Genomic DNA, 9,402 nt, shown 5'->3' on the forward strand with positions numbered 1-9,402 from the left:
TGCGCGAAGGCGCGGAAACCGATCTGGACCCGATCCTCACCGCTAAGCGGCAAGATCGCGCGTACCACATCGCGGAGTACGCCGATATGCGCACCTTCATCCCTCCCCCTCCTGACGTCAAGGACTATCTCGACGAGGAGGAGGATGAAGCCGATGAGGAGCCTCTGGACGATGCCAGGTCTTTGGCGATGCTCCTCCGGAAGCCCCTGCTGCCTGATGATCTTCTATTAAGTGTTTGCCTGTGATATGTTCGTTTGTCCTGCTTGTCTCAAAACAATGCCCGTTAAATTCTACCCCGGTATGCCGGGGTTTATGATGTAAAACTTTAAGTTTGCTTTTGGTTGTGGCACAATAGTTTATGCCGGTATGTTATACCGGTGTTAATTATCTTATGTTTGCCTTCGCATATTTGCTCATGGTTTTGCTTTTATCCTGCACTGCAAAGATTTCCAAATTGTTTCCGCATCCAATTCGATGCACACTTGGTTCTGTTGCCTTGGCTCTGCCTGCCTTCTCTGGGCGTTCTTTGGCGTATGAGCACAAGGTTCTTTCACCAAACAAGCATTTTCTTGAACTTAGAAATAACTTCGAAATTTTGCGAAAAACCAGTTTAACCGGGGTTAGTTAAATTTTTCCTGATTGCTTGTTCCCACTCTCTCTTTTCGCAGTTCGCGTGCTTAGTTGCTACCGGTTTATCTTGCTTGCCATGAAGCCGGTTTGCGGACAGCAGCAGAGTCGAAGACTCCGGTAGGTTTAGCACGCTACTAAACCGGAAAGAAAAAATGTTCACTAAGCAACCGGTGAACTGAAAAAATAAACATATTGCATGCAACTTTAGGGGTAGTCCCCGAGATTCATTCGAGGTTCCGACATCTTTTTATTCATAGCATATAAGGTACAAAAAGGAACTTCTTACTCCACAACTTCAAGAGTAGAAAGGACGCAACAGAGCTACGTTCCATGGACGCTTGCTCTCCTCTCCGGATTTGTCCGCCTTTCCTTTTTTCCACTCCTGTGCATCGATCAAGTAATAGGAGTCATTGTGAAGAGCTTTGCTCACAATGAAGGGACCTTCCCATGGTGGTGAAAGCTTATGCCGGCCTTCAGTGCGCTGCACTAGGCGTAGCACCAGATCTCCTTCCCGGAATACTCTCGGGTTAACCTTCCGGCTATGATAGCGTCTGAGGTTTTGCTGGTAAATAGCTGTTCTTGCCAATGCCAACTCTCTTGCTTCTTCTAGCAAGTCCACATCATTTTCTCTGGCCTCTTTGACCTCTTGCTCAGTATAGAGCTGTACTCTTGGTGAGTCATGGATGATGTCGGTTGGTATGACCGCTTCTGCTCCGTATACCATGAAGAATGGAGTGTATCCGGTGGACTGGTTTGGAGTTGTTCTTATGCTCCACAACACTGATGGTAGCTCATCAAGCCAACACCCTGGTGACTTTTCTACTGCTTCGATGAGCCTTGGTTTGATACCGGAAAGTACCAAAGCATTCATTCTCTCCACTTGGCCATTGCCTTGTGGGTGTGCCACCGAGCACAAATCCAACCGGATGTTGTTGTCCTCACAAAACCTTTTGAACTCACCTTGAGCAAAGTTGGTTCCATTGTCAGTGATGATACTGTGCGGGTATCCATACCGCAAGATGACATCCTTTAAGAACTTTACCGCTGTGTGCCCATCACACTTTGCGATAGGTTTCACTTCTAGCCACTTGGTGAATTTATCCACCATAACCAAGATGTGAGTCATGCTGCTCCTTGCAGTTTTGAATGGGCCAACCATATCAAGGCACCAAACAGCAAATGGCCATGTTAGCGGTATTGTTTTTAAACCGGACGCTGGGGTATGATTTTGCTTGGCGTACCTCTGGCACCCATTGCATTTTCTTACCAAATCCTCAGCGTTTTCCAAAGCAGTAGGCCAGTAGAACCCATGCCGGAATACTTTTGCTACCAGCGCCCTTGACGAAGCGTGGTGCCCACATTCTCCTTGGTGAATCTCCTCAAGCATTTCCTTTCCCTCTTCCGGCTCCACACATCTTTGAAGGACAGCGGTAACGCTTCTCTTGTACACCTCGCCATTGATGAATGTGTATGCCTTGGACCTTCTTTGGATTCTTCTTGATTCATTTTCGTCATCCGGCAAGGTGCCGTTGATCAGGAATTCCTTAATAGGTTTAACCCACGACGGTGTCTCCCGAACTAGAAACACCGGTGCATCTATCTCCATGTTATCCACCAGCATTGTTTCTTCCGGTACAACTGCAGCAGTCCCCGAGTTTACCGGTGCAGTCCCCGAGTTTACCGGTGCAGTCCCCGAGTTTACCGGTGCAGTCCCCGGGTTCCCTTCATCGATGTCCATGGGTACTATGTGTGACTCTGGTACAAAAATTGATTCCGATTCCGGGCTTGGTTTGATTGATGGTACTCTTAAATGTTCCAAGGCTATTCCGGGAGGAATTTCCTGCCTAGATGAGCCCAGTTTGGACAAAGCATCCGCGGCTTCATTTTCTGCCCGTGGCACATGGTGAAACTCACAGCCCTCAAAGAAGCCGGCAATCTTTTGGTACCGCGGCCCTTGCCTGCCGGTACCTTGGGGGATCTATTTCCTCCTCATCGTACGCTGCCCTTGCAGCTCGATAATTTTGCCCGATTTCTGGTCTACCGGTATGATTGTTTCCGGCATAGCCTTCTCTGGCATAGCCTCTGTTTGCCCCTTGGCCCTTTCTGCCGGCATCATATTGCCCGGCTTGTTGTTTTCCGGCAAGAACCGGATCATACACAGTCATCTGCTGCGCATTCACCTCTTTTTCTCTTCTTCTGTCCGGATGGGGGGACGAAGCCTGCCCATGGGACTTGCTACCGGCATTCCTTGTCGAACGCGCGGATTTTGAAGCCACAGCCTTGTTCAGCTTATCAAGCTGTTCAGCATTTTGCTGCTCGATAGTTTCAAGAAGTTCCCGGACACGCTCTTGTTGTTTTGCCAGAGCGTCCCCGGAAAGCGAGTCACATAGCGCTACAGCAGCTTTAGCAGCTTTTATTGTTTTATCCGGGCTACTGTACTTAGGTTTTTCTACTATGCTCACAGATGCAGATGTGCTTTTGCCGGCAGCAATTTCTTTGCGCAGATCCTGGTCTAGATTGCGAGCCTTAAGCCGGTTTTCCGGTATCCTAGCAGCATGAGCGCTAACAGAAGCAAAGCCATGGGCAGCGTTATACTCACGTACGGTTAGGTTCAGCTCGCGCTGCGCCCTGACGATGTCTTTGCCGCTCTCGAGCATCTTCTGGCGCTGCGCCTCCAGCTCCGCCTGAGCCGCTGCCGGGTCGATGTTCTACGCGATGGGGGTGGCGAGGACGTTCAACGCCGCTTGGAGTGGTGTTTCCGGTGGCGCGGACGATGCTCCCGCAGCGCTTGTGCCTCGTTCCAGCGGTGGCTTGGCCGCACGGGTCGAAACCGCACGCCCAGCGCCTTCTTCCGCAGCTTCTTTGCCGGCGTCGACTGCGCCTGCCATCATCACCTCCACGCTGCCTGGAGCGCGGCCAGCATGCAGCCATCTTGGCGGATCCGGCGCCACCAGTACCGGCGAGAGGCACTAGCGTACAGGGACGGTGCCGAAGTAGATGCGGTGGCTGCCGAACTCGATGATGCGGTCGTTCTTGGGGAAGATGCCGCCGTTGGCGAAGCAGCCCGCGTTGTCGTTGATGAAGTCCATGGCGTAGATGCGCTGCACCAACGCGGAGACCGTACGCTGGCCGGCGACGTCGAGGATGCCCGCCCGAATGTGAACTCCAGCAAGCGCCACTTCATGTCCCACGGTGGGCGCCAACTGTCGTCGTGGCGAACGAGCAGATGCCATGGGATGGCTTAAGTTGGGGCCGAATGGGCGCTAGAGGATTCGGGGGAGGGTTTGCGACTAGATGGGATGAACTTCCGGATGCTTTCCTCAAGAACACAACCAAAGGCCGGTATGCAAGAAGAGAGACAAGAGGAAGAACTCTGCTCTAGATCGCTAGCTTCATTGATCTTAACACGGTTACAGGTTCTTGGATAAAAGGTTTATCGTCTAATCTCCTCTATCGTAACGCGCCCGTAAGAGGCTGTGCCCCCTCTCCTTATATAGGGGAGAGGGTGGCTTACAGAGCAAGAAACCCTAATGGCATCTTTGACTGGACAAACTACTTTACAAAGCTACTTTAATCAGGGATGACGCCGGGGTCTTTTTTAATCAGGGACGCTGACGTCCTCCGGCCTCTTTCAGCGTCACTCATCTCTTTGGCGCCAGGGCTCCGATTAAAGTCACTTTGCTTAGCTCATCCTTGTCTTCTAGCTCTGAAGGGAATCTTTGACTGGTCTTGCCGACCTGCCCTCCTTCCGGTATCTTCTTCATCCGGTTTCCGGTATACCCCTCTGGGGATACCGGCCTGTCCTTACTTAGCCAAGCTCTTATCTTTGTGCTCCGGTAAGAATATTAAACCGGTATCTTGATGGCTCAAACCATCCGGTTTGGCATGCCTTTGGCATACCGGGGGTCATCCCCCCAACATATTTGTTTGGATTAGCATTTTGGTGAATCGTACTAACCTAAACCTGTAAATCTTCACCAAGACTCCCTGTGTAAGCTCTTGGGTCAGAACCTACACTCTCTTAGATGTTTTTATCGCAAACATGATAGATCATAAGAAAATTGTAGAAAGTAAGCGGAATCTAAGATGATTGTCTTCTGCAAATCCCTGGGCAGGTATCAGTGTTGCGCCATTCCAAAGAAACCGTCTGGTACAATACCATCTTCCATGCACAGTTTTCTCTCTGATTTGGTTGTTTTTTTACTACACGGTAGTGACATCAAATTAATAATTACATTTCACTTCTTAATATGTTATTCCTCAACCTAATAAGATGCTTAATTTAGATGTACATACTGGTCGTTTTTATGGGTAAACAAGCAGAGAAACAAAACATGACGTTTGTACAATAGTTAGCGGAATGGTTGTATCTAGCGTGATTTTTTTTATGGCTTGAGAAAAGCTTGTTTTTGTATCGATGTTTAAAATACTTGAAAATCTCTAGGTAGTTGAGAACTTCAGATCCATAGTTGTTTCACTGTGATTTTGCATTACTGAAGTACAACTATACAGAGAACACATCTTTTGATGATTCACATTCCACTTATTTCTGTCGAAAGCCAAGGAGGCATAATTTCAGTATATTTTATAACAAACTCTGAACTTGAAAACTCACTTGCTGAGGTTAGGCCAGTCATCGTTATCAAGGTTATGTATTTTTTCTCTTGAGTGGTCTAGCATGTAGACAACACTTCAAACCTGCTGATGTTCATGTGTTAGTATCTAAAAATTAAAATTTAGATCGTAAAATTTAGATCGTATATATGTCAAATATAGAGTAGCTGAAAGAGAAGCGTAGTTTCAGTTTTATCTTCTACCTCTCCGAAAATTTATGTATTTGTTTTCTTGATACCGCATATTGTATTATTCTTATGGTATTCATGGTATTTTTTTACTTCGTGTATTTTTATGGTATTTTTCACATCGGGTTGAAATTGACATCTAATGAGACAGTCAAAGATTGACAAGCACAATGTGTTGCATTGCTTGCTGTTACCAGGAACATATAAAGTTGATTGTCAAGTTTATTTGTTCATCTTTAATGGAGATAGTTGCCACTATAAATTCTGGAGGGCACTGGCAGCTATGGAATTCTGTCGCGTGGGATTTGAAGTACCCTCTGATGTAGGATTTTTGTTAGTTTAGTTTGGGTAAAGTATTACAGTGGTGTTTTGGTTTCTATCCATACTTGCAGTTGGCGTGTAAATATTTTTTCCAAATTACTTTGTTCATGTTATAATGATAGCTGTTTCTTCAAATTCAAGTCCCTGCTGTAATACTTGGTCGTGTTCTAGAGCAGAGCATCTGTATATTAATTCACAGATGGACAAACAGCTCAGAAGTGACATGTGAGTCCAATATTGATGGCTAGGTCCCAACACTGACCACAAGAAAGCCCCATGGCATCCTCTACTTCTCCCATGGTTGCTGGTGGATGGCTCGCAGCAGCGTGGAGCATTTGTTACATGTGAGCTTCTTTATGTTTCTTTTCTTTTCCTCTTCAGTTCTTTCTCTCTCTTGGAAACAATTGATCATACTTTCTTATGATCAAGACATGTTTTCGCATGTCCGTTAGGCAGTGGATTTTAGAACCCTAGAGTTCTAGGCAATGTTTTGTCTAAAATTTTCAGTGACCGTTGAAAATGAGCTTAATCACGGGAAGCATTGGTACTGAAAGATACGCCTCTATGAAGTCCCTTTATGAACAGTAGGGATCTTATTTTCTAAAAAACTTCTCTAAAATAATATACTTCTTCAGTTACATATTCAAATTGGAGCATCAGGTGTGATTTAGTCAGATACATGAATTATGAATGCAAGGGCTAATTTACTTTATATGTTTAGCTTGGATGGTGTGCCTTCTATTAATGATTTTCTCATAAACTTTGAACTGTCTTTTTCAGTTATCCATACAGTTTATTTTCTTAGCTTAGAACTTTTCTTATACCAGTTCCCTGGCACATTCATATATTTTTTGTTTGCACCAGGTATGCTAATACACTAGATTTGCCTATTATTTGGTGGAATTTTTCAGTGTCCAGTATTGCTGATTTGTTGCTTTGCTCTAGACACTTTCGGGCCATACTCTTAAGATTTTTATTACATGTCCCATCTAAGTTTTAACTCACTGTAAGCCTAAGGTATATTTTTTGTTGCCCAAGAGTATGTAAAAATGATAGGGATAAGATTTCCTACTCGAAAGCGTGGGAGGAATTAACCGAATCTCTTGGATTTAAATATGTCTCCAATTTCCATCCATGTTTCCCTCATGTTCTGTGTTGATACATTCAGATTATGACACTGCAGTCTGTTGTTTGCACAGGACACTACTCCAAAGAGTCCCAAAACTTCGAGTTAGTCTTCAGGATGTCGAGGAATACATTTGAATACATTTGCGCTCTTATTAGCGGTGACTTTTCAAGAAAGACACAAAGTTTCAGAAATTTCAGGTTTGGAGACAAGATAGTGCTTGGTTTGGAGGATCAAGTTGTTATTGCTTTGTTGAGACTGGTGACTGGCCAGTCACTTCTGAGCATAGGGAATCGCTTCGGGATGAACCACTCAGCCATCTCAAACATCACTAGGAAGTTTATCGAGTCCTTGGAGGATCAAGCAATCAGTCATCTGAAGTGGCCTGACCCTGAGGAAATGGTGACCATCAAAGCAAAGTTTGACAAGATCCAGGGCTTCCTCAACTTTTGTGGCGCCATCGACGGAAAACACTTCCTAATGTGTTCGTTGGCTCAGCCTTTGGCTTGATGGAAAGAAGAGAAACAACATGGTTTCGCAGGACACAATTGACCCTGACATGCGGCTCAGAGACATTGTTTGTGGCTGGCATAGCAGCTTGGATGACTCATGCAGTTATGCATCCTCCATACCTCGCGCTTTTACAAGGCAAGAAAGTTGCTAGGCTGGAGGGGCAAATGGAGCTCCCTGGAGATGGGGAGGGAGCAGGGTCAGTGGTCAGAGTACATTATTGGGGATACAGGCTACCTTCTCCTTCGCTGACTGATGACTCCATACCAAGGGCACGACCTTGTCTTGGGTGCTTGATAGGATGTAGGAATTGTAAAACACATGAATTGTCGCAGCATGTCTAACTGGTTGAATAAGCGAAAGAAAAAATTAAAAGCACCTTGGGTTATATTGCTGATAATTGCTATGGTGTGGTGTATGACCAGAGAGTTGAAGAATGTATATATCTTTGATAAAATTGTGCGTATGATATTTGTGAGCTCCTTTCCTTATCTCAAGTTATCATTTGAAAGAAGAAACTAAAATTTTCTTATAGTGACATAATGGATAAAAATTTAGGGCAAACAATAAAAGTAAGAATCAATTATTGTTATAGATCTCCTAGGACTTTGGCACATGTTGATTGCTCCCTCAGAATTAGCTTCGTGCTGTTGTACAAGCTTCAGGTCAGTTACTCATTGCCCTATGTTGTTTAGTATTTTCATGTATGCAGCTCCGTCGTTTGATATCGAACTATCGATGTGGTCTAGACGGACGGACATGTAAGAAAATTGAATTAATTGGTAAAGTTTTGATATTTTACCTTCATCTCTCTTATGGAGATATTTTACCTTAATTGTTTCCGCAAAAGTAAGAAATATATTATCATATTGGGTGTTTTTATCGCCATTATATAAAATAAATATTGGCACAAACTTTACTGGATCATGCGCCAAGGCGCACTTTTTAAATCTAGTTCAATCAACTACCGCACAAGTAACGTAGGAAGATATGGCTGCTCATGTTTTCACTTGGCTTGATCTCTTTTGGTGTACTCGTAAGCTACACCCACTCTGACAATAGTAGATTTTTTTGAACAAGACAATAGTAGATACCATCAAGCTTTACGTGGCTTCCCGGTTACTTAATCGTCGACTAGCTGAACTTTGAAACTGGGAGAGGCTCTCGTCAGAAAGTCATACATTAGAGTAGAGTGGAGTACACAACTTCACTGGTCAAGATACTTTCGGGCATCGCTTTCGGGAGGAGCTGCCTCCGTCCGTCCCAGGACAAGCGAGAAGGAGAGCTGGTAACAGGCGTATAATCAACTGGCTAATCCAGAGCTGGAAGAGCTGTTTGTCGTTAAACAATCCCGCACGCTCTTGTGGCTTACTTTTAAGCGCCGGTGGGTTCTCGGCACCAGGGCATGCCAGAGATACGGAACGGATTACGGTACATCGGACGGCATGCACGACCAGTCCTTCCTTCCCACGACGACGGTGGCCGGAGAGAAACGGTCGATTCTAAGATTTTTCTTGGCATGGTCGCTGGTCGGCACGACGAGGAGATGCACCGGACCGATCGGGATCCGTCAGACAACGTTTACGTGCGGTGCTCTGCGGCCGGCCACGGCATCGGCGTGAGGTCGATCAGTCGCGACGACGGGATGTCTTGGATGGCTGACAGCAGCTGGGAGCAGGGAAACGTGGGGTGGGAGGGAAGCGGCCGGAGCCGACAGGCACGGGGCCAGGCTGCCGGCCGCGCGGGTGAGACCGGGCGGAATCACCGGAGCTCGCGGTGCCGCACCGCGACCGCGCCGCCGTCTTGCTTCCTGAATCACAGCCTGGGCGTCCGGTCGTTTTGGTGCAAGTTTTGGTGCCGATGCTGAGCCAGTGAGCCGGCATGCGTGTGCTTCCGGAACGCCCGGCGCGGCGCTGCGTTTGTGGACCGCGGCGAACCGCGCGTCACGCAGGCTCAAGCCGAAATTCAAGCGGGAAAATGGGCATGTTGCAGTCACGTGCAGGGCAACATGGT

General features: G+C 46.4%; 1 pseudogene; it reads left to right on the forward strand.

Moving 5' to 3' along the window:
* The first annotated feature begins 4,990 nt into the window (after positions 1-4,990).
* LOC127347730 (protein ALP1-like) lies at positions 4,991-7,789 on the forward strand (annotated as a pseudogene).
* Positions 7,790-9,402: the final 1,613 nt, after the last annotated feature.

This window comes from Lolium perenne, chromosome 4 (genome assembly GCF_019359855.2).
Source record: "Lolium perenne isolate Kyuss_39 chromosome 4, Kyuss_2.0, whole genome shotgun sequence".
NCBI lineage: Eukaryota > Viridiplantae > Streptophyta > Magnoliopsida > Poales > Poaceae > Lolium > Lolium perenne.